The following is a 25,199-nucleotide window of genomic DNA, read 5'->3' on the forward strand; positions in this document are numbered from 1 at the left end:
TGACAGACAGTTGGATGTGCAATTTTAAAGAAAGGTATTTTGCTGGAATGTTGTTCTGGTCTTTGAGGGCTAGAAAAATTTCAAATGCAGTATAATTTCAGCAAGTATGTGTACGTGTATTTATTAGAAAATCGCTGATAATAGTCATAGACAAGCTTTCTTTCTGTTTTCCGTGGGCCAAGCCCTATTAATAGTCATTATCTCTTTTAATTGTTACCGGTCTATTCATTGCTTCATTGTATAGATAAGAAACCTAAGGCTTAGTCAGGGTAGGGAATTCTGACCGATCTTCCACCACGGTGAGTTTTGTTCAGCGCCGGAGCCCAGGCTGTCCCAGAACGTGGGATCCACGTGTGCTCTTCATTCAGAAATGCACAACCTCCCAGGATCTGAATGGAAGCTGAGTTAGGGTGGCTGTAGACCAACTACTACACGAGAATGTGCTTTGGGGCACATCTCTGAGTATCTTTGACACTAGAGTGTTAAAATACTTTCTTCCTTTCTGTTAATGTGACGGTTATAACATTTATTTTCTAAAAATCAGGGAGTGGTTTGAACTTAGGCTGGGAGAGTCAAGATAATTCTCTGAGTCTAATTTCAGTTTATCCAGGCCCTGCAGTTTCAACATGATGACTCTCTCTGTTACCAGAAATTGTGGCTCTGACAAGCTCCTGCTGCAGTCACTTCATTAATCTTACTCTACCAGGACACCTGTTCACTACTGTGCAGCGTCGGCTGATATCATGCGGTAATTATGTTGTTAATTCATGGGCTGATGTTTTCCAGACTGAAGCATGGCTTCCTGTAGGCAGTGATCTGGGAAATCAAATCGAGGCAAACATTGACAGTTTGCTTCTGCCAGCTTGGGAATATGGTGTGAGTTTGGGTGGAAAGAAATTCATTTTGTGAGTGTGGCGTTTTTCATTGGGGCTACTATTCAGCACAAATTCTGTTAACCGACTGCTGGTACAAATCATGAATTCTCGAGTGAGATGACCTAAACGGAGCTAGGATCTAAACCCTGGCTCCATTCCTTAGTTTGGGATCTTGAAATTACCTACCCTGCATGATGGAAGGATACCTGTATCCCAATAAATACTCAGTAAGTGTTAACTTTTGTTATTATTTAGCAAATATATATCAATGCCTACTCTTAATTAGCAACACAAAAAAGCCTATTGAAGAAATAATGCTCTAGTTCAGCTATTTATAAATAAGTAGAGATAATATAGAGGCTTCCCTGGTAGCTCAGATGGTAAAGAATCTGCCTACAGTGCAGGAGACCTGGGTTTTATCCCTGGTCAGGAAGATCCTCTGGAAAAGGGACTGGCAACCCACTCCAATATTCTTGCATGGAGAGTTCCATGGAAAGAAGAGTCTGCTGAATTACAGTCCATGGGGTCACAAAGAGTTGGCACTACTGAACGACTAACTTTACAAACACATACACAGATAAGATAGAAGTGTATTATAGATGGGGAAACAAGGCTTTGTGTGGTCTTGTGTGGGTTGGACCCTTGGGCTGTGTTGTTGTTTAGTCGCTAAGTTGTGTCTGACTCTTTTGTAACCTCATGGACTGTAGCCCTCCTGGCTCCTCTGTCCATGTGATTCTCCAGGCAAGAATACTGGAGTGGGTTGCCATTCCCTTCTCCAGGGCATCTTCCGGACCCAGGGATCAAACTCACACTTCGTGCACTGGCAGGTGGGTTCTTTACTACTGAGCCACCAGGAAAGTGCCCTTGGGCTCTGAGAATCACAGATGAGATGTTTACCCTTTCAGTCCTATGTGAGTCTGTAAAACCTGGACTAGACTCTTGCCTCTACTACTTCTTCACTGAGTGACCCTAGGCAAATTTCTCCACCACTTGGTTCCTTCATCTAAAAAGTGTAGAAATAAAGATATCTACTTCATAGGGTCTCTGTAAGTATTAAATAAGTGGAACATATCAAGCTCCTAAAGTAGTACCTTTCTCTTGGTAAACAGGAGTAATAATTATTACTCCTGAGTAAATAACATTATTATTACTTGTGAAAATTATAGCTTCTCTGGGGATGCGAACCTAGCATATGAAAGGATAAGTAAGCTATGATTCATTACCACATATGTGGTATAATTTGTAATCAAAAACAGTAATTTCCAACTTTTTCACCTCCTTATCATTCCCTCCTCTAATGACGGTTAAAATAAAGCCAAACAACAGCACAAAACTTCTTTTTTTCTTATTGTAGAAGCCATAAGCGCAGATAGTAAACAAATTATAAAAATAATAAGCAAAGTGATGGGGAACATTGAAATCCATGATCACACTACTCAGAGATAAGTGTGGTTAATACTTTGATGTATAGCTCTTCATATCTTTGTCTTGGTATGTGCATATATAAATTTTCTAAAAATGGAATTGTACTATGCATCTTGTTTACAATCTATTTTTATCATTAGTGGGTAAATTTTTATCAGTTAATAAATGTTTCTCAACAACAAACATTTCTTAATGACTGCATACTATTCTGATGTATGGATGCACTGTAGTTCATTCAATCAACCCCCACTTCTGAGCATTTGGTGCTTTTTCTGTTCATGTGCCCTGGCAAATAGCACCACGATGAAACTGTCTTATGCCTAAAGAGCATACAGCTCTTTCCAGTGTTTGCCTCGGACTAAAGCGCAGAGGATGGTCACGGTATGCAGCTAGGAGGTGAGGGCCAAGGCGGAACTGTCACCACTTTCTGGACAGAGGAGGAAGAAGTGCAGGCCTGTTCCAGGAAGCAGATGTAAGAGTAAGGGCAGACGGAGTAAAGGATATGATATAGGCAACAGGCAAGGCAAGTTAAACCAGAGATCCTGCAGATGAGGACTAGAACGAACTTCGGTTAGCAGCACAGACTTTCTCTGTGTTGCCCGTTGCTTGAGCCCTTGTCTCTGTGAGGCTGTGGCCCTGTGCCCCGAGCCGTCAGAGAAAGTCCAAAAGCTGCGTGAGTGGGGGCATCCGGGAAACCTCCTTGAAGTAGACACGGTGGGTGATGAATATGATGTATAAATCCTAACAGGTCAAGAGGACATGTGGCAGTGTTTCACATGGGAATACCACACCGATCGCCTGGTGTGGCTTCCACCTGTGAGCTTTGAGAAGCTGGCTCTGCAGGTGTGTGGCCGTAACCACTCCTCAGAGCTTCTGGTAGCTACATGTGAGTTCCTTTGCAGTGAGGACCCGGCCCAACTTGTTTGCTCAGAGAAATGGGAGAGAATTACTGATAGATGGATATCAGTGTCCTTGCCTTAAAAAACATCATCAAAAGGACCTCATTTAGAGGGCTTCCCTGGGGGTCCAGTGGTTAAGACTCTTCACTCCCAACGCAGGAGGCCCAGATTCCGTCACTGGTCAGGGAACTGGATCCTGCCTGGTCAACTGAGAGCCGACGTGTGCTGTTGCAGCCAAGACCCAGTGCAGCAAGATACATTTTTTAAAAATATACTTTAAAAAAGACCTCATCCAAATTAGTCTGATCTCCCAGAATAGCACTCTACTTAATGTAATTTTACATTGAAATCGGGTTTCCCAGGTGGCTCTGTGGTAAAGGGTCTGCCTGCCAATGCAGAAGACACAGGTTTGATCCCTGGGGCGGGAAGATCCCCTGGAACAGGAAATGGCAACCCACTCCAGTATTCTTGCCTGGAAAGTCCATGGACAGAGGGTCACAAAAGAGTCAGCATGACTTGGTGATTAAACAACATTATAATGAACAAACTGAAACATCGTATTAGAGCATTGGGTCAGAATTAAGCCAGCAGTTTACTTACCTCTCACAGAGACAGGTAAGAGAAAAAGCATCACCTTCTTCTCCAAAGCCTCTTACTTATGACCAGAAGAAAACCCCTAGTTTTCCCCCAGATACGGCCTTCTGTTAGGTAGTTTCCAATTTTTTTCTTCCATGGTAAACAATGCTATAATGAGACTGTGGTATTCCAGGTCGGTTGTTCTAACTATTTTAACTAATGAAATTTTATTGTATTTTTGCCGTAGGGATTTGAAGCAGTGGGTAGAACCATACAGGGCTTAACTGATAAATAATAAATGCCACAATGCCCATTAATCTATATTTGGAAGCAGCATTTCCCTTGCCCTTTCCAGGTTCTGACATTTACTTGTACACTTTGTCCCTGACTATGTAGGTTTCTACAGTTGCCTTTTCTGTGGAATCATTTTCTCTATTTAAATTTTTTTTTAACTTTTTATTCTGGATTGTAGTATAGCCAATTAATGGGCTTCCTTAAAGAATCCACCTGCCAATGTAGGATACATGGGTTCGATGCCTGGGTTCAGGAAGATCCCCTGGAGAAGGAAATGGCAGCCAACTCCATTGTTCTTGCCTGGGAAATCCCACGGACAGAGGAGCCTGGCCGGCTACAGTCCATGGGGTTGCAAAAGAGTCAGACACGACTTAGCAATTAAACAGCAACAAATAGTTGAATTCAAGGTTGTGACAATTTCAGGTTCACCTCAAAGGGACTCAGCAATACATAGACATGTATCCTTTCTCCTCCAACTCACCTCTCATCCCGGCTGCCAGGTAACATTGAGCAAAGTTCCATGTGCTATACAGCAGGTCCTTGATGGTTATCCATTTTAAATATTAGCAGTGTGTACCTGTCCATTCCAAACTCCCTAACTATTCCTTCTCCTCAGCAACTAAGTCTGTGAGTCTGTTTCTCATTTGTAAATAAGTTCATTTGTATGATTTCTTCTTAAGGAATACTTTTTTTTTTTTTTAATTTCCAGAAGCTGTAATGTACACACCACTTAGTAGGGAAGAAAGTTCATATGAGTGAGGGCGAACTTGTCTTCTGTATTTTCCCATGAATATTGAGAAGTCCAGTACTGCTTCTGCTCCCCCCTTTTTTCATTGCCCTTCCCAGCCGCAGCAGAGAGACTTTTCGTCTGTGTCCCTCACCCTAAGTGGTGCGGGCCATTGTGACTGTCCTTCGAAAGACAGCTCGTTTTCATTGGCTTCCCGGGGGTGTTTTCGGTGTTGGGCTTTTTATATGGTGTGATGTCCTACTCGGGGAACTGACAAATGGCAGCAGCACTTTGCACGGTCTGGGCTCTGAGCAGGCTGCCGGACAGCTGAGCCCGGCCCGAGGAGGACACAGGAGTCCTTGCACTGATTCCACCAGCCTTTAGCCCGTTGCTTTCATCCAGCAAAATTCATCAACCAGCATTGCGCCTGCCTTCCAGGGTCCAAGCGCAGGCCCTTGATGACTGCACACTACATTTGAATTGAAGCAGCATTTGCAACTGTTTATCATAATGTGTTGAGATGGTTGGTTACAGATCCCCATATTAAGATGACATTGGTTGACAACCTTGACGTGCAGACTGTCCTCTGTTCCAGTCCTTTGACCCTCCGCGCAGGGGTCTGCTGGGGCGTGGCGCCATCTGTCCCGCGCAGGGCACGGACCTGTTAGAGCGCAGCCCGCTCGGACTGACGCCTGAATGGGGTGGCGCTGGCGCGTGATTGCGCTGCAGGGTGCGTGCTCTGCCCCATGGCCCGCGGCTTCAGAAACCACTTCACACGTGGAGGGTTCCCAGCACCCCGTCGCCCATGGGGTCTTCCAGTTGGTCCTGACAGCTGCTCCCGTAGTGCTGAGGAGGCAAAGAACCTTGAATGAGGGAACATGCAGGGGCTTTGGGGGCCTGGCTCCCCTCCTGGCCGCCTCTGCAGCTTGGGGGAAACCACAGCGCATCTCTGAGCTTGAGTTGTCTTTAGTGTTATAGCCACAGGACTCCATGCATGGCTGTCTTATGGACTGTTGTCAGCTTCCATTAAATAAGCTCCTCATGTCCTTGGAAATGCTCTCTAACTTCCCCTTCTGCTCCTGAAAGAGAGGAGGGGCTTGGAAGTATTTGACGATGGAATGAACTGAAAGTACTACGTGGATCGTTTTGGTCAAACCTTTTCAAATTCTAGCAGATAGAGTCTCATTGCCTTCCTGCTTATTTGAGGGGAGAGCGAGTGCCTCACTCGCTTAACTAGGGGAACAGCCAACACTGGTGTGATGTCACCATGCATTTCTCTGGCCAAACATCAAAACCCACGTTTCCCTGGGGGTCCAGAGGATCAGGAACGGGAAGTTGGCTGGTGCAGGGATGTGTTTCTGCCGTTGCTTCAAGTGCTAGTTGATCTTGAACTTTTCATGCCTGGTCTGCAAGCCTGGAGGTCCTTCAAAGTGTGATACTAAACAAGAAGAGCTATGGTAGTGCAAGACAAAGAAAAAATATGTTTTGCTTTGTTTTGTCTTTAGCTCAGGGTTTATTGCTGCCAGAGACCTACTTCTCAACTGGCTTTGAAAAGCAGCTGTTGTCTGGCTTCCTTTTGCCTCCAGTGATGCCTGTCTTGGATACTTGGGCACAGCTTAATTTTAGCAGTGCTCTGTAAAGTAAGTCCTGGGAAATGGATTTTGAATCTCTTTTAGAGGTTCGAGAAATGGAAGCGTAAATATTGAATCCACACATTAAAGAGAGAATAGATAATTAAGCTCTTGTCTGTTCCCGGCAGCTTGTTGATGTGTTTTTATTTTCTAGTTAATGAGTGATGTGTGTCAGAGGGAGGTGCCATTTGGGAAATCAGGTCTCTGCTGAATCACAGCACTGATCCATTCATTGTTGTGTTCCACATGGGTCCGACTGACCCACAGGCAGGCTGCAGGGCTGGACTAATTATGCAGCTGTCAGAATCACAGAAATGAATGGGCTGGGAGTGCTGCTGCCCTATCTGGGAGTGTTTGTGGGTTTGGATCTCACTTTTTTACAGTGGTCTTTTAGCAGGTGAGAGAGCACTCATGTGAAATTGAAAAGTGTCTGAAAACAGTATTAGAAAGTATATCCGTCTGTGTTTAGGGTCCCATGATACAGGGCATATTGCTACCAGTTCAAAGGAACCATTGCTAGTGAGACAAATAGATGAAATGTAGAATCACATTGCGAGGCAGTGACCTTTATACACTGCAGAAACACGCTCATTCACACACAGGACACGTGCACCCAGTATTTCTCCTCTCATTAGATACATGTTACGGATGTTGTAAAGGTAAAGCATTATATTATAGGTACATAGGGCTTCCTGGGTGATGCTAGTGGTGAAGAACCTGCTTGCCAATGCAGGAGACACAAGAGACGTGGGTTCGATCCCTGAGTGGGGCAGATCCCCTACAGGAGGGCATGGCAGCCCACTCCAGTATTCTTGCCTGGGGAAGTCCATGGACAGAGGAGCCTGGTGGGCTATAGTCCATGGGGCTGCAAGAGTCAGACACCACTGAAGCACCTTAGCATGCACATACCCATAGACACATTATGGGAAACTTCATGATTTAGGGTGTTTCTCTGTGAATAAGGGAGGGAATGCCCCTCCTGAGAAGCCGTCACCAGTGCCCTGCAGATACATTGTGAGGTCACCCAGAAACCAAACAGCAGGTTCTTTTTGACCTGAGCTGTAAGGACCGGAAAAATGTTTCAAGAGCTGTGCCATGCCTCACCATACTGCAGCGGGATGTTGAAGGAGCAATCAGTAATACCGATCTTGTCTTTATTTAGAATTTTGATACTTTGTTTATCATTAAAAACGCTGCCTTAGGACAGTGTCTGTCTAGATTATGGTGGTTTTTGGGCACCCTCTGAAGTTTTGTAACTGGGACCAGCCCCTTTCTGGCCTCACCCTAGTCCTGGTCCCTTAGAGGGTCCTTTGAATCTTCCTAGAAGACAAGAGCACAGACACAGGAGCCTCCTTGGTGCTGGCCCGGCTGCCTGCCACTGTTGCCTCCCTCTCCAGTGGGCCTGGTTGTGAGATAGTAACCGAATCGGAGTGTAGTCCTCACATCCATAGAGTTAATGGTCTGGAAGTAATGACAGACAAAATCAGATTAAACACATTTATAAAATCAGAGTAAACACATTTATAAAAATTAGAGTAAACACATTTATAAAAATTAGAGTAAACACATTCATAATTTGTTTTTACAAAACGCAAAGCGCTGTTTTAAAAAAACGAGCATGGTGATGTGAAAACGAATGGGGGTTGTGAGGATGCAGACTGTCTTTTGGAGCAGAGTTGGGAATAGCCCCATGGGGTGGGGGCTGGCACCCAGATCAAGGCTTGAGGAGGGGATGACCGAGTGGGGAGGGCACCCCCAGCGGGGGCGCTGGCGGGTGGAGAGCTAGCTTTAAGGGGAAACAGAAGGTGGTCTTTTCAGAGCCCTGAGTGGGGCCTGGAGTCTGAGGCACAGGCCAGAAGGTTCAGGTCGGAAGTGGAGGTCAGGACACGCTGCGGTGTTAGGTCGCCTCCTCTGAGACACAGGTGCCCTCCTCATGGTGTGCCCACCGCTCCATCACGGCACTCGTTGCAGCCGTGTGTTGCTCAGTCACTGAGTCGTGTCCCACTCTTTGCCACCCTGTGGATGGCAGCACGCCGGGCTTCCCTGCCCTTCTCTGTCTCCAGAAGCTTGCTCAAACTCAGGTCCATTGAGTTGGTGATGCCATCCAACTGTCTCATCCTGTCACCCCCTGCTCCTCATGACAGTGTCGTGGGTACTTTTTCACGTGCCTAGTCCAGAAACTCCACAAGGACAAGGAATGTGACTTAATTGTTCACTGGTATTTCTTGTATCTACTAGAGCTCATTGAGCATTCTGACTTAACTAATCCTTAGTGCTCAGGAATACATACTGGTAACCAGAGATTAATCTGGCTGAGAATAAAACCAGGAAGCCCCTTGATGTACTCCCTTGGGACTGAGGGTATCAGTCTGCCAAAAAAAAAAAGGTTTGGGACTCAGGAAAACTCTTAGCTGTATCACTGAGAGCCTTAGGACAAGAACCCCATACTCCCAATTCCATGAGCATTTTTACATTGTATACATTTTCTTTTTCATTCTCTTTCCCTTGGCTTGTAAAGAAAATGCCTGCTCACCTTAGCTTTAAGATTTAGATTCATCATCCTTCTGTGTTTAGAAATGGCAGAGGAAAGCAAAGCAGATGAACAAACAGCAAGGGGAGGAGAGAAGCCCGGGGAGTGTGGAGGACCATGTCGAGAAGTTCCGAAATGTGTAGCCTCCTCCCTCTTGATTCTCAGGGGAAATCTAGGATGCTCTGTGCATGTTTTACCCAGAATAATTCCTTTGTTCATGCTGGAGAGTTCCAAATCTAAATTATTAATTAGCTTTCAAGTTTGAACGTCCTGATGCTGCAGTGACTGACTCTTCTTTGTGAATACTTTTCATTAAGAACTGTGTTTTATAGCCAAGATGTAGAAACAACTGAAGTGTCTGTCAGCACTGGGCAAAGAATGATGGGCAAAGAAAATGTAGGAGACCCTGATGCTGGGAAAGGTTGAAGGCAGGAGGAGAAGGAAATGACAGAGGACCAGATGGTTGGATGGCATGACTGACTCAATGGACGTGAGTTGGAGTGAACTCTGGGCAGTAGTGAAGGACAGGGAGGCCTCGTGTGCTGCATCTCCTGGAGCTGCAAAGAGTCAGACACACCTAGGCCACTGAAAAGCAACAGCAGTCACAACTGGTAGGCCCCAACAATAATATATGTCTCCAGATAAGGCAAGTGTTGGCTACGGCGAGAGGGATCACCATCAGGGATTATCGTTAACAATACTGTGAGGTGTACTTGAAAATCGCTAAGGTAATCTTAAAAGTTCTAACTACACATACACATGCATCGTCATTGTTCAGTGACTGCTCCGTCATGAAAGACTCTGTGACCCCATGGATTGCAGCACGCCAGGCTTCCCTATCCTTCACCATCTCGCAGAGCTTGCTCAAACTCATGTCCATTGAGTCAGTGATGCCATCCAACCATCTCATCCTCTGTCGTCCCCTTCTCCTCCTGCCTTCAATCTTTCCAAGCATCAGGGTCTTTTCTAACAAGTCAGCTCTTCCCATCAAGTGGCCAAAATACTGGAGCTTCAGCTTCAGCATCAGTCCTTCCAATGGATATTCAGGATTGACTTCCTTTAGGATGGACTAGTTTGGTCTCCTTGCTGGCCAAGGGACTGTTGGAGAGTCTTCTCCAACATCACAGTATAAAAGCATCAGTTCCTCAGCGCTCAGCCTTCTTTATGGTCCACCTCTCTCACATCCACATGTGACTACCGGAAAAACCATAGCTTTGACAATATGGACCTTTGTTGGTTAAGTAATGTCTCTGCTTTTTAATGTGCTATGTAGGTTTGTCATAGCTGTTCTTCCAAGGAGTAAACATCTTTTAATTTCATGGCTGCAGTCAGCATCTACAGTGATTTTGGAGCCCAGAAAAATAAAGTCTATCACTGTTTCCATTGTTCCACTGTTCCATTGTTTCCCCTTCTATTTGCCATGAAGTAATGGGACCAGATGCCAAGATCTTTTAAATGTTAAATTTTAAGCTAGCTTTTTCAAGGTGTGTGTGTGTATGTGTGTGTGTGTACACACATACTTGTTGTTCAGTCTCCCAGTCATGTCCAACTCTTTGTGACCCCATGGACTGCAGCATGCCCGATCTCACTGTCCCTCATCACTTCCCAAATTTTGCTTAAGTTCATATCCATTGCTTCAGTGATGCCATCCAGCCTTCTCATCCTCTAACGCTCTCTTCTCCTGCCCTCAGTTTTTCCTGGCATTAAGGACTTTTCCAATGAGTCAGCTGTTCACATTGACCAAAATACTGGAGTTTTAGCTTTAGCATCAGTCATTCCAATGAGTATTCAGAGTTGATTTCCTGTAAGAGTGAATGGATTGATCTCCTTGCTGTCCAAGGGACCCTCAGGATTCTTTGCCAACACCAGGGTTCAAAGGCATCAATTCTTTGGTGTTCTGCCTTCTTTACAGTTCAGCTCTCACAAGCATACGTGACCACTGGGAAGACCATAGCCTTGACTATACTTTATATACTTTTTACTATATATAACTTTATATTTATACTTTATATACTTCATACTATACTTGACTATACTTTGTCAGCAGAGTAATGTCTCTGCTTTTCAAGACACTGTCTAGGTTTGTCAATAGTTTTCCTGCCAAGAAGCAGTTGTCTCCTGATTTCATGGCTGCAGTCACCATCCACAGTAATTTTAGAGCCCAAGTAGAGGAAATCTGTCCCTGTTTACACCTTTGCCCCTTCTATTTGCCATGAAGTAATGGGGCGAGATGCCACGATCTTAGTTTTTTTAATATTTCCTTTCACTCTCCCCCTTCACCCTCATTAAGAGGCTCTTTAGTTCCTCTTTGCTTTCTGCCATTAGAATGGTTTCATACGCAATTCTGACGCTGTTGATGTTTCTCCCACCTGTCTTGATTCCAGCTTGTAGCCCATCCAGCCCGGCATTTCTCATGGTGTGCTCAGCACACAGGTTAAACCAACAGGGTGACAGCAGACAGCCCTGTTGCACTCCTTTCTCAATCCCGAAGCAGTCAGGTCATCAGCTGGTGAGCCAGTCACACACACACACACACACACACACACACACACACACACACACACACACACGCACACACACAACAGAACTATGTAGGCTGATGGGTTTGTTAACTAACCCTATTGTGGTAGTCATTTCACAATATAAATATGTCAGATCATCAGGCGTATACTTTAAACCTACATTTCTCATGTTCCAGTTGTACCTCAATAAAGCTGGAAGTGGGGAGAATTGTTTTAGAAATTGAAATTCCAATATGATATATTAGGTTAAAAGATTGCTTGTTTTATTCCCTGGCCAGCAAAACTTCCAACACCTTATGCTCTGTTTTGTCTCAGAAAGAAATACAATTTCCCTACAACCAAATTGGTTGTCAATTTGGCATCTCTTATGCCCTTTATTTTTTCCCTTCATAAGCACACGCTGGTGTCTGCTGAGAACTGTGCTAACTAAGTGCCCAGATCTACAAGTCCCTTGGACTATGGAGAGACCCTGCCAATGGGGGCTGGGTGGGGGGCGAGGACAGAGGGTGATGTGATGTGCTTCTGAAGCTCTGTAGTGTGAGAACTTTATTTTTCATGGGTATTCGGGGAAGCTTCACAGAAGAGCAAACATTTGTGCCAGCACTTAAAAGGTGCCTAACGAATGTATACAAGTTTATATGTTGTTTAGTCACTAAGCCCTGTCTGACTCTATTGCAATCTCATGGGCTGTAGCCTACCAGGCCCCTCTGTCCATGGGATTCTGCAGGCAAGAACACTGGAGTGCGTTGCCATGCCCTCCTCCAGATGATCTTCCCGGCCCAGGGATTGAACCTGCATCTCCTGTGGCTCCTGTGAATCCTGTGAATCCTGGCAGATTCTTTACCGCTGAGCCAGTCAGTGAAGCCCTGAATAAGCAAATAAGTACTTCTAAATATTTCTCAGGCTATTCCAAGCCTTAATCTCAGGCTCCAATTTCTGTTTAAAGTTATTTCTTAGGAATGTTGAAATATCTGTAGCACATAAAGCTTGCCTGACTTAACTCTCCTCATAAGAAATAGAAATGCGCTCGGACCTGTTTGAGAAGACAATGCCGTTTAAACCCTGAGAGCTAATGAGAAGGCCAAAGCACACATTTGATAAGCTTTGTCATCTTTTTGTCTGCAGATCATAGACCTTGCATTTTAATTTACTGTACATAATGCTTCCTTAATGAGTTCCAGTGGATGGCCATTGAAAAACATGCTGGAGCAGCTGCAGACATGATTATGGGGGGAGGGGTGGGAGGAGGAAGCATTTATTTGATTTATGTGATACACAGTTAGGGTACCTAATATTTGCAGCCAGGGTACAATAACGGCAAGGGAAAAAATCTTCAGTATTACTCTGGACAGGAGAAAGGTGCTAAATCAATTTACTTTTTCCTGTACGTGTGAAAAATACTAATTGCAAGCTAATTGAATTGCATTTTCAATGTTGTCTTGCTAGACTACGGTTGCTTTATGCCAGAAAGTTCATATTAAGCCAGTGTAATTATCAGAATTATTTTTAAAGTGAAAATTGAATTGAGTTTTCCTAGTACTGATTTTGGCTTTGTTTTAAAGCTCTGCCTTCAAAACTAAATTGTGGCTTGGTGAAGAAAAGAGAAAGGACTGGGGATGATTCCTAAGAGTAAGACAAGAAGAAAGTCACAGGTGTAATTGCCACAAATACAGGCACCAGTTTTAGGCCTTTAGTGTTAGTAAATGTTGAAAATCACTTTCATGTATATCACCTCATTGAAGTCTGCTGACTGTTCTGTACAAGAGGTATTATTGTTCTCATCTTCCAGATGAAGAAACCAAGGTTTTACTAGCTTAATTAATTTATCCAAGGTAGGAGTGCTGTGATTTGAACTCTGACTCTGTTAACTTTGGTTTCATTTTTAAGGGTAATAATACTTGTGCTTGGAACACCATTGTCTCAAAAAATCATTTTTTGGAAATATTTACTAACTTACAGAGTACTATGCAAGTAGACATACAGGGTGAGGATTACTGTTATCAATTGTACAGTTAAACCAGAGGGTGGGAGCGCAGAATGGACAACAAGCAACGGGAAACCTAAAATCTCGGGGTCTACAGGCATACCTCAGAGATGCTGCAGGTTCAGACCACTGCAATAAAATAAAAGCTGCAGTAAAGTGACTCACAATTTTTTTGATGCCCCAGTGCATACGAAACTTGTGTTTTTACTATGCTGCAGTCTATTAAGGGCTTCCCAGGTGACTCAGTGGGTAAAGGACCTACCTGCCATGCAGGAGACATGGGTTTGATTCCTGGGTTGGGAAGATCCCCTGGAGGAGGGTATGGCACTCCAGTATTCTTGTCTAGAGAATCCCATGGACAGAGGAGACTGGTGGGCTATAGAGCATAGGGTTGCAAAGAGTCGGACATGACTGAGCAACTGAGCACACACGTGCGTTAGTCTATTGAGTGTGCAATAACATTATGTCTAAGAAACACTATACTTGTCTCAGTTACACAATACTTTATTTCTGGGACTTGCCTGGTCATGCAGTGACTAAGACTCAATGCTCGCAAGGCAGGGGGCCTGGGTTCAATCCTTGGTCAGGGACGTAGACCCCACATGCCACAACTAAGAGTTTGCATGGTGCAGCTAAAGACTGAAAATCCTCTGTGCCACAGCTAAGACCTTGCACAGTCAAATAAATAAATAAAAATACATTTAAAAATTCCTTTATTTCTCAAATACACCATCTGACAAAGCAGGGTTGCCAGAAAACATCAATTAATAAAACACGCAATAAATGAAGTATGCTTATCTATAAATAAGAGGAAAATCATTCCTGGATGTTGAGTCATTAGATTTTATCTCTCGGTTCTGAAAATGTGATTCAAATCTATTGCTCGTGCACTCAGCATCCCTCGCCTTGTCTCCATCACGCCATGCACTCGTCATGGGCACGTTACCCCATCTGTGACTCGTTTCCTAACGTCTTTTGACATTTATGACTCTCCTCTTCTCTTCTGTGAATGTATACATAGAGACTCGCACACACCTTGGGGACCCTGTGATTATTATCTTGCTTTTTCTATTAATCCTTCCCTTCCTTGGGTTAATGAGAAGAGTCATGATCTCAGCTTCAATTTCTCTTCTGTGAAAAGAAGCCAACCCATGATGACTTTGCTCATCAGTCCTCCATGCACTTACCCCCTGGCCTCTGCATAAGTTGGTTAATCACGTCTGCGTGTGTCCATGGCTTGGCAGTCACAGGTTTGGTCCTTTTGTTGCTCTGTCAGTTCTTCCAGGCTGTGCCTGTATCCTGTGCCCCGGATGAACCTCAGACTTGATGATGAATGTTGTTGAGGGTGACCTGACCACGTGCCTCTAAAATGGAGGCGAGTGCAGCACTATTTTTAAACGTTTGCTGAGGTTTCACTGTTTCTCCAACCCTAGGGCTGCAGCAGTAACTTCCTTCTTCCCTATTAGAACAAAGAAAAATACAGCTGATAACAGAGGTCCATTATCCTGTATCCAAAGCCATGCGGCCAGCCAGTTGTGTTTCAGAATTCAGAATTTCCCATAATTTTTTTTAGGACTTTTTTTTTCCCATTTATTTTTATTAGTTGGAGGCTAATTACTTTACAATATTGTAGTGGTTTTTGCCATACGTTGACATGAATCAGCCATGGATTTACATGTATTCCCCATCCCGATCCCCTCTCCTGCCTCCCTGTCCATCTCCTCTGGGTCTTCTCAGTGCACCAGCCCTGAGCATTTGTCTCATGCATCCAACCTGGGCTGGTGGTCTGTTTCACCCTTGATGGTATTCTTGTTTCAGTGCTATTCTTACAGAACATCCCACCCTCGCCTTCTCCCGCAGAGTCCCAAAGTCTGTTCTGTACATCTGTGTCTCTTTTTCTGTTTTGCATATAGGGTTATTGTTACTATCTTTTTAAATTCCATATATATGTGTTAGTATACTGTATTGGTCTTTATCTTTCTGGCTTACTTCACTCTGTATAATGGGCTCCAGTTTCATCCACCTCATTAGAACTGATTCAAATGAATTCTTTTTAATGGCTGAGTAATATTCCATGGTGTATATGTACCACAGCTTCCTTATCCATTCATCTGCTGATGGGCATCTAGGTTGCTTCCATGTCCTGGCTATTATAAACAGTGCTGCGATGAACATTGGGGTGCACGTGTCTCTTTCAGATCTGGTTTCCTCTGTGTGTATGCCCAGAAGTGGGATTGCTGGGTCATATGGCAGTTCTATTTCCAGTTTTTTAAGGAATCTCCACACTGTTTTCCATAGTGGCTGTACTAGTTTGCATTCCCACCAACAGTGTAAGAGGGTTCCCTTTTCTCCACAGCCTCTCCAGCATTTATTGCTTGTAGACTTTGGATAGCAGCCATCCTGACTGGTGTGTAATGGTACCTCATTGAGGTTTTGATTTGCATTTCTCTGATACTGAGTGATGTGGAGCATCTTTCCGTGTGTTCGTTAGCCATCTGTATGTCTTCTTTGGAGAAACGTCTGTTTAGATCTTTGGCCCATTTTTGACTGGGTCTTTTTGAAAGACAACGAGAGAGGACATTTGCTGTAATGTTTACAGAACATCTTCAGCTGGATGCAGGGTAGTAGCTTGTAATCAAATACTTGAATATTTCTGCAGCAAAAAATGTGGAGAATGACATTGATGGGCTGAATATAACAGCCTCACATTGGGCTAGGTTGTGTTTAATCATGAAATGATTTCTGGTTCACTAACGTTTTGCAGTTTAAAAGAGTTTTCGAACATTTGGGGATTTTAGAATTGTGGATGTATCAGAGATCGTAGCCCTGCACTGACAGAGGGGTAACTGTATAAAGCATTCTCCATGCCACATGCCTTGTTATAGAAATTTGACTTTCTCTTCTTTAATTAGAAAGCAGTACATGTTTTCTCACAGTAAAATGCACCAGACTGAAATATGGCTGGCCTTCCTTGGTGCTTCATAGACTTTTACAGAGTGTGTTTATTTGCCGGCGCTGGGCCTTAGTGGTGGTGCTCGGGGCCCTTAGCTGCAGCATGTGGGACTGCATTCCCTGACCCAGACCCCTGCCTCTGGAGCTCCGAGTCTTTGCCACTGGATCCCCAAGAAAGTCCTGATGCTTTATAAAGATCATCGAAGTCTGAGAAAGTTTTCCTGTCCTATACACTATTTCTTATAGCGTCTATAAGGTACCAGCTATCAATATTTTCAGAAGAGGGATACAGCAAAACTCCCCCATTTTTCCCTTTGAGAGATGGAGATAAGATCAGCAGAGGCCAGGAGCATGTGGAGAGAGTGGGTGGATTTAGAGGCCTGTGTCAATCTTTACACATCGTGTTTCTTTGATGGTCATTTCTTTTTCTTGGATGTGAGGCCATACCCAAGCTACCAAGGTGTCTCATCATCCCAAAGTCATCTTCAAATGGATTGACTTTTAATGCTGAATAATAATTTCTCAGCATGGTTTCACTGTCTATTAGGGTCATAGCTTAACGAACCATAAGGCTGATCAAGGTCATTGTATATGTTAGAGATGATTAAAAGAGAACAGGCAGGCATGTGGGATCTTGATTGTTTCATTCAAAACCCCCAAATTGTTCAGGAACTCATAAATTAGCCCTGTTTAATGTTTATGAAGATAATTAGGGAAAGACTGCTTCAAAGTAATAACTGTTATAAAAATGAGACCTTTTTAAAACCTTGATTTATAAAGCACTTATTTGCCTTCAAGAATTTTGGGGGCTGATTTATAAGCTGATTCACCATCTGTCTCTTCTTGGCAAAACAAAGGAGAAATGGTTGGATACTATTTTAGGAGATAGATTAAAATATTAATTGTATATTTTACATGAACAAGAATCCAGGGGAGCTAGGATTTGCCTATGACCGTGGGTGACTCCTTTTTGTAAAGTATCTTAAATTGTTCTACCTTGTGATCATTTAAGATGAAAAATAAATATACTCTAAATAGAAAAAGTAAAGCTTGAAGCCGAACGGTGTTGCTAGTAAGCTTTTAATCAAAGCTTTTAGAGTTTTGTTTAGTTTACATGGTGTGCTATGCTGTGTTTAGTTGCTCAGTTGTGTCTGACTCTTGGCGACCCCGTGGACTGTAGCCCATCAGGCTCCTCTGTCCATGGGGATTCTCCAGGTAAGAATACTGCAGTGGGTTGCCATGCCCTCCTCCAGGGGATCTTCCTGGCCCTGGAATCGAACCCAGGTCTCCTGCATCGCAGGCAGATTCTTTACCCTCTGAGCCGCCAGGAAAGCCCTTAGTTTACATGATGTGGCAGTTAAATATCCAGGATATATTATCCAGTGATGTTCCAATTCCGTTTGCAGAAGAAACCACTATATTCCGGATTCATATATTCCCCTTTTTGACTGCCCCAAACATGCTGCCTATGATGTTTATTCTCATTATTTCTAAAGGTCCAGTAGCCATGAATGGTTAATACTGTGTTGTTATCCCCTTTCTTATGATGAGTAAATTGAGTCCAAAGAGGTTGAGAAACATGCCCAAGGCTGATTCGAATCTGACCCTGAAGGATGTTCTCTCTCTGCCTTTCCATATTTGACTTTGATTCTTTCAAAATCCAGGTAACTATAAACAAATGTTTCATAAACTGAAGATAGTTACGTCGATGCTTCACACCATCTGATTTCCGGTCAAGGCGTTTTATAGTCAGCCTTTTCATCCTGTGTTGTTGACTTCTAGCATCAGCTGCATGAAGTGTACCTCTAACCTCAAAGCCCAGTTCTAGCTGTATTTTCTACTTAAATCTGACTTGGCTCTCCTTAAACTGTCCTCACATATAAGCATAGACATAGAAACCATATGCCTACCCCATGACTGGGGTACAAATTGCCTTTTTCATCCTTTGTCTGTTTGTCTTAATTGTCTCATCTGTCTTACTTAGATTGTAAATCTTTTGGGAAACACTCGGCCCTCTGTACATGGAACCCACAGAACTTCTCGGGTTATTATTTTCCATTAGGTGAGACAGCAGTAATCCAAGGGTGATTAGTTTCAGTGGGTTTGGCTGAAATATCTGGTCTTAGGAACAGAAGTCTTGCCTACGTGTACACACTGGTCTTATTTGTAGTTTCCAATGGTCTTTGCAATCTGGTGCTATTCAAATTTGTCTCAGATTAATTTTTTTCCTGATTATCCAATTTTGAAAGAGTCTCTCCATTATATTTATATGCATAACTTTAAGAAACTATTTGATTACCATATCCTTTATAGAAATTTTGGAAAAAAGACAGTGCAGTGATCACATGGTCATATTTTTACTTGAGAATTTTTGCAACCTGCTTCTCCCATTTAATTTTAACATTCTTCAGTTCAGTTCAGTCGCTCAGTAATGTCCGACTCTTTGTGACCCCATCAACTGCAGCACACCAGGTCTCCCTGTCCATCACCACCTCCCGGAGTCCACCCAAACCCATGTCCATCGAGTCAGTGATGCCATCCAACCATCTCATCCTCTGTCGTCCCCTTCTCCTCCTGCCCTCAATCTTTCCCAGCATCAGGGTCTTTTCAAATGAGTCAGCTCTCCGCATCAGGTGGCCAAAATATTGGAGTTTCCGCCTCAACATTAGTTCCTCCAATGAACACCCAGGACTGATCTCCTTTAGGATGGGCTGGTTGGATCTCCTTGCAAATTAAGGGACTCTCAAGAGTCTTCTCCAACACCACAGTTCAAAAGCATCAATTCTTTGGCACTCAGCTATCTTTATAGTCCAACTCTCATATCCATACATGACCACTGGAAAAACCAAAGCCTTGACTAGACAGACCTTTGTTGGCAAAGTAATGTCTCTGCTTTTTAATATGCTGTCTAGGTGGGTCATAACTTTCCTTCCAAGGAGTAAGTGTCTTTTAATTTCATGGCTGCAGTCACCATCTGCAGTGATTTTGGAGCCTGAAAAATAAAGTCAGCCACTGTTTCACCATCTATTTCCCAAGAAGTGATGGGACCAGATGCCATGATCTTAGTTTTCTGAATGTTGAGCTTTAAGCCAACTTTTTCACTCTCCTCTTTCACTTTCATCAAGAGGCTCTTTAGTTCTTCTTCACTCTATGCCATAAGGGTGGTATCATCTGCATATCTGAGGTTACTGATATTTCTCCCAGCTTTTGTCTACACCTTAAATATTCTTCTAAAAATATCAGTTTTAATGTCTGTATGGTAGTCTGTTTAATGCATATGCCAATTCCTTTTTTGTTATGGGAGAGTTTTATATTTTTATGGCTATTACTTAAATAGATTGCATGTAAGTTTTGTTATTACAGTGTTTTGGTGAGCATCTTTAAATAGGCTAAATCTTTAAATATACTTTTATTACTTTTTTACTTTTAAGTAATTAAGTGTAATCATTGGGTTAAAAGATATGAGCATGTTTAACACCTTTAAAGGTCTTAAAATACATATGTAATAATAATTTATTTTTTGTAAGATTTTTGAATGATAGATTAGTATCAACATGTAAAAAGAAACTACAAAAACATAGTCCAGTGGAAAAGTTGTCAAATGTCTCACTCAAGCATTTTACAGAAGAATAAGGCAAATGGTCAGTGAACATGAAAAGATACTTACCATCCCTCATAATCAGGAAAACAAATAAAAATTGCCAGAACCATTTCACACCTATCAGCTTGGCAAAAATTAAATTTGGCTCTAACCAAGTGACATTGAGTCTGTGAAGTAAGAGACACTCATGCACTGCTGAGGAGGGTGTAAATTGTTTCAACAACTTTGGACAACAATTCAACAATATATTTAGTAAAGAAGAATTGAAAATGCACTGATGATGCAATGATGCTTATCATTATTGGAGAAAACTCTCCTAAAATTGCACGGGAGTTTATTATAGTGTTGCTTCTGGTTGCAACAAAATGGGAACATCTAAAAAGTCCATTTCTGAAAGAATGGATCAACATTGTGCAGTGTACTTACACAGTTGAGTATCATATAGATGTGAAATGAATAAAGCAAAGCTATTTTATCAGCACAAATAAATCTCAAAAAACATACTGTTGATGGAAAAAAGAGGATTCAAGAGAGCCAGCTTTTTGCATTTTACATATATCATTTAAATAATATTTAAAACAAACACAGCATCAATTTACATTATTTTTGGAGATATTCACATGGAGTAAATATATTAAAAAGTATGCATGAAAATGAGATATAAAAGCAATGATGTATGGAGGGTTATGGAGTGTGATTTTAATTATATCTGTAGAGTTTTAGCTCTTAAGCTAAATAAGCAGTATATAGCAGCAGTGTATATATTATTCCACTACACTTTTTCGTGTTCTGAAGTATAAATGATCAATTTTTATGTTCACCATTAGAATGGTGGTTATCCATTCCCCCTATATTTTCCAACACCGATAACAGCTCCAATTCTGATGGCAGTTTGGGAATCTGATCTCTGTAGCTTAATTTTGAATACTTTATACCAATCATGAAGGTTTGAACCCACATTCTCTAGTCTGTCTTGTGATAACCAATAAGTGATTGAAGACTCTGACAAGAGTCAAAGGTATTTTCAAAGGCAATGGGACAAATTTTTATCTGCAAAAAAATTACCTGGCCCTTGGTTAGATATCCAGACTGTTTCCAGCTAAGCTAATGATGCAAGTCAACACATGTTTTTGAGTGTTTGTGATGTACAACATACAGTGCTGTGAGCCTTCCTTGCAACTGAATTTTCTGAATAAAAATTGAGCTACTAACACCTTTTCAGAGTCTGAATCCACTCTTCAGTGTAAATGCAATGCAACTGTCAGGGCTACCAGACTGCCTGCCACCCTCTTACTCAGCTCTCACTCTGCAAGCTGGATCATGCTTCTTAGAAGCTGGTCATTCTTCCATTCACTGGTGACTTCCAGATTGTTCTTTCTGCATGTTTGACACTTTCTTTACTCTTTATCTGCTTGGTAAACCCTACTTATCCCTTAAGATTTAACATAGAAGGAAATTCCTGGGGACAGTCTTCCCTGATCCTCATCTCTCCTGAGTGCTCCTGGGTCCCTGTGAATATCCACATCTACAGCCTTCGGTCCTCAAGTGTGACTCTTGGTGCATCTTTCTCCCGCATTAGGTTTATAAGCTCCTTAGAGTCAGAGACTGTGTTCTTCATGTTTGTAGACTTAGTTGATGCAGTGCTTACCATAGAGCAGGTGCTCAGTAAATGTTTGTTAACTTAATTGGAATCAGCAGTCATCTCAGTCATGTGTGTGTGTGTGTGTGTGTGTGTGTGTGTGTGTGTGTGTGAAGACAGCTATTCAAGAAGTAGGGTGGAGAGAGGGAAAAAGAGAGAAAGATGGAGTTAGTTAGCCACTGTCTTACATTTTCACCTCTTCTATCCATCTTTGGTATTTCATCCTTTTCCACTGGGATCCTTTTTCCATTGACTGCAATTATTTTGAAGTTTTATCCAGTTATTGGAATATTATTGTTGTTGTTATTGTTTAGTTGCTAGGTCATGTCTGACTCTTTTATGATCCCATGGATTGTAGCCCACCAGGCTCCTCTGTCCATGGGATTCTCCAGACAGGACTGCTGGAGCAGGTTGCCATTTCCTTCTCCAGGGGATCTTCCTGACCTAGAGATCAAACCTCTGTCTCCTGCATTGCAGGTGGTTTCTTTGCCGCTCAACCAGACAGAAAGCCTCGAGTATTGGAATAATTTGGTTTAACTTCACTTGCATGTTTAGTAAGCACAGTTTTGATTCCTGCATTGTAATCATCAGTACAGACAGACATAGATTGCAGAGGGCTTACACCTGGGACAAAGCCTGGTAAATCTCTCCAAGTGCTTGTGAGACATTTGCTTTGATCGGTTTTGCCCCGAAGTTAAATACTAACTCCTAACCCCGAGTGTCCCAGGAAGAATGTATTTTATGCCTCATACAAGAGATAGGAGGACTTGGGTCAGCAAATCCTCTTACAGAGAAGACACTGTGTCAACATCAGGGCTGACTAGAAACTTAGAACAATTTTTTTTTTTTTTAGGTTAAAAAATATGCCATTCCTATAGTCCTAGTCCAGAAAGATTTGGGTTCTCCATGCGTCTTTTGTGTAGAAAGATTGTTAAAAAAGTGATCTCCTAAAAAAAAAAAAAAAAAGTGATCTCCTCAGGTATTCACGGGGCTTTTTTTTAATCTATTACTGTCACTTAATGCTCTTGTCAAGACACTTCCGCTGCCAGCATGCTTGTGGAGCTGCAAATCACAAACATCGCATGGGTACCGTGTTGTGGGGTGATGTTAACTCAGACCAGAGGTCATGATGTTCGACTGTCAGGAGATAAAGGAGTGGTCTTCTTTCCCTTTGGGAGGGAAGGTTCTTCTAGACTACCCCAGTGATCTCCAATAAACCCTACCCTGAGGCACACTCCTCTGATTTCCCACCACAAGTGCGGGTATAACGCTTTGTACAACAGGGGATCCTAAGCCAGCTAATGAGTTATCATATTTTCTCTTCTGACAACACATTTCTTTATCACAAATGTGTTGCCAGGAGGAGATGTCGTAGGTATACAAATATGTTTCCTAAAAAGAGCATGCATTAAAATATTGGGTTAGCCAAAAAGTCCTTCCAGGTTTATCTGTTCGTTTATAGAAAAACCCAAACGAAGTTTTTGACTAACCCAATATAAATATTAAGAACCTGCCTGCAATGCAGGAGATGCCAGAGATATGGGTTTGATTCCTGAGTTGGGGAGATTCCCTGGAGGAGGGCACGGCAACCCACTCCAGTGTTCTTGCCTGGAGAGTCCCATGGACAGTGGAGCCTGGCGGGCCACAGTCCACAGGGTTGCACAGAGCTGGGCGTGACTGAAGTGGCTGAGTACAGTCCTCAGCACTATAAAGATGAATGAAGAACAGGCTAACTCCTGGAATGGCCTCTACAGCCTGACTAATTCTGGGAGTAGTGAGAATCTGATAGTGAGGTGGGCGCAGATTCTGCCTTAACCAGTCAGAGCTCATGGATTGAGCGTGTGTTCTGTGTGCTGGAACCAGGAGTGAAGGGTTAGATGCCGTCTCTGCCCTCCAGGTGCTCAGCACGTGGCCAGGACAAGAGGCCTTAGACACGGGCTCAGAGGATGGGCGGGCATCTCAGTGAGAAGGGGGCATGCTGGACGCTTCGAGAGTGGTGACTGCTGTAAACTCGGGGCCCTTGGGAAGGCCACTGAGACAGAAATCAGAGATCAAAGCTGAACTCTGAGGTTACCAAGTGAAGCGGGAAAGCAGAGCGTGTTTCTTTTCATTTGGGTCGTGTCGAGGTGAAGACTGAGGCTGGAGACACAGGAAGAAACCGGGAAGTGAAGATGCCTACACACGTGCTTTGCTGCCTCTGAGATCTCGTATTACTCACTGGCTCTGTTATGAGCAGAGATGTCATCTCAGCGTCTCATACATGGAAGGCCTCATAGGTGTATCACCTTTCTTAGATGTCCAGGGATCTTCAGGAATTCTCCCTTCTCGATAGCCCCCGGGATATGGATAGCTGTTTTTAGACCTTACCACTGTAGGTCTTGTTTAAAGGCTATTTTTTAGCATTTTCATGGCATGGTCCTTGAGTGTGGAAAGTGTGTCTTCCTTTTAGTTCTGGGATTCTGCTCTTCCTTAATTCGCCTGTCTCTTCGGAGAGTCTAAGATTTTCTGCATCTTTTTTTTTTTTTTCTTCCAGTTCTTCTGCTGTTTCTAGTAAACTCTCCCAATATGTTGTTCCTCTCCTGGCAGAGAACTCCATGCGCCAGTAGCACTCTACTGGTTTTTCTATCCTGGACTGTCTGTCTGTTGTCTGTGGGTCACTGATCAACAACAGCCATGGGTGTGCCCTGGGGTGCTGCCGTGAGCTGTTATTCACTGCAGGGAGCCCAGGGTCGGGGGGTGGGGAAACAGTTCAGAAAGAACCCACAGATACATGTGAAAAGCTGCCTGCATGTTCGCCACAAAGACCAAGCCTGACAATTCTCTCTCCTATGGGGGGAATTTTTCAGTTCTCAACTTCACCAAATAGTAAATTCTTGGTTCGTTTTTCAGCACTTACTCATTGACGAAAGCAAGGCAAAGCGAAGAAACAAGCAGAGTACTTTCAGCAAAACAGGAAATGTGACCGTATTTCAAATCGTTAGCCTTGATTATCTTTCGTTCACTTATTTATGTGTATGTGTTAGAAGCATGATATTTTAAATCTACCATTACAGAATAGAATCATCCTAGTCATGTATAAGTTGAAATTTATTTTTAGGGAGTCACCTTCATACAAATCCTTATAAAATGGTTTTATTGAGAGAGCAGGTCATAAAATCAAGTGAAAAGGAAGAAATTAAAGACCGAAGGTTAATGTGGAGCAAAGGAGGAAGGTTAAGTGATTTATGAGACAACTCTAGTGAGAGATCAACTCCCTTTCAAGGTTCACATATCTAATGGAGGCATCGCTGGCCAGCAGTGAGTTAGGGACTGTGGGTATACACGAGTGTGGGTAAGCGTGCGGAGGAGGAGAGGGGATTCCAGGACAGGGTGAGGGGGCAGCAAAGCGGTATGTGTGCATCACTCAGACTGTGACGGAGGATGCGTGCCAGGAGGGCAGCCTTTTGTTTTGTTTCAGCTCTGGCTCGGTTGCCACCGTCTTCCTGCTGAAGCCGCCTGACCAGGTCCGCTCACAGAGCTGATGGAACGGCAGTGCTGCAGCGTG

At 43.1% G+C, this 25,199-nt stretch overlaps 1 protein-coding gene across 16 annotated transcripts in view; it reads left to right on the forward strand.

The window, feature by feature from the left end:
• The window catches only part of FAT3 (FAT atypical cadherin 3), a 762,831-nt gene that overhangs the window by 252,109 nt on the left and 485,523 nt on the right, over nucleotides 1-25,199 (forward strand). The gene's annotated exons all lie outside the window — the stretch shown is intronic.

This window comes from Cervus elaphus, chromosome 2, assembly GCF_910594005.1.
Source record: "Cervus elaphus chromosome 2, mCerEla1.1, whole genome shotgun sequence".
Lineage (NCBI taxonomy): Eukaryota > Metazoa > Chordata > Mammalia > Artiodactyla > Cervidae > Cervus > Cervus elaphus.